Raw genomic sequence first — 1,392 nt, 5'->3', positions numbered from 1 at the left:
CTTTCTCTGGCCAAATTAAAAAATAATAACAACAAATGGAATTACATCAATTATTTTTAAGAGTTATAATGAAGAGTAATATGTAGTTTTCTAAATTCCTCATTAACATTAATCTCTTAAGTCTAACATTAACCAGAACTCATAATAGTACTTTGCATAATGCTTCTCCTTTATTTTCCTATAGTTTATCTTTTTTTTTTTTTTGGAGAGGTTTTTGCTATAGGGCGCGTGCGCTTGCCAGAAAGACAGAGAGAGACAGAGATAGAAAACGAGAAATCACCCCCAGGGGGGATGGCCACACCACAATCCCTTCTCCTCCATTCTCCTCTTGGGATCTTGGGCATGCATGCACACGCAGCCGGTGTATGATTAAGCCACCGGGTCTGGGACTCGAACCGTGGTTGGCTACATGGGAGTTCAACACATAGCCATTATGCTAACTGCTGGTCCCTATAGTTTATCTTTCTTCCATGAGTTTGCTTAACCAGAATAAAGGAAGGATGCAGACATAATTCTTATCCTAGAGAACTCTACCTCCTGTAATACTCTAACACAGAATCTTGTTTATTTCCTTTCAGCATTTGATATACTCTGAAATTATTTTAATTAATTGCTGTTTAACTACCTCCCTATGTAAGTTTCTTGAAAGCAGAGAACATCCACATCTTGTTCACTACCCTATCCCCACTCCAGCCTGCCACTTGGAACAGCATTCAGCACACAGGCCCCTTAGGAAATATTTGTGAATGAATAAATGAAGGAAGAAATACTATACACTGGATGATGTTCGAATTGACTAGAATTTCGATACTAGCAAAGGAAATGGGAGGAGTCAAATGATAGCCAAAACTACTCAAAATAAAACAATAAGCTATTTCGCAAAGCAGAGTAGAGAATCCCAAAAGTTCATAAAAAAGTCAGTCTTTGTCCACTAACTTCATGAACCAGAAAACATGCCTACCCAAACATGCCTTTCATCATCCAGGACAAACGACTGCCAAGTTAAGTTCACCTGAAAAGATCTCTTATTTCAGACTTGACATTGGCAGAAACTACGACCTGACCTGACAGCCTGGCAGACACCCAAGCAGTCCCTGGAAGTTAACATCCCAGCTGAGGAAGCAGTAACAGAGTAACAATCTCTGACCACACTCCCTAGGTTTACCGTTTACTCATTCATAAAGTCACCACACAGACACCTGCTCTATACCACCTACCAATCCTCAGCCTTTTGGGGAAGTAGATTTCTCAAAAGGCAACAGGTAACTCAAGGGGCCACTCAGAAACCCTCCTCCTGAACAGCCTGAATTCTAAAGATGACCCCCCAGGTGCGTTTTCTTCATGTCTCCCCTTATCCCAGGACACTGCTTATTTAGTGGTATGCTCAGATCC

Source organism: Tupaia chinensis, unplaced genomic scaffold (genome assembly GCF_000334495.1).
Source record: "Tupaia chinensis unplaced genomic scaffold, TupChi_1.0 Scaffold145814_1, whole genome shotgun sequence".
NCBI classification, from domain to species: domain Eukaryota; kingdom Metazoa; phylum Chordata; class Mammalia; order Scandentia; family Tupaiidae; genus Tupaia; species Tupaia belangeri.
The sequence above is the reverse complement of the archived record's forward strand: the minus strand, read 5'-3'. Positions refer to the sequence as shown.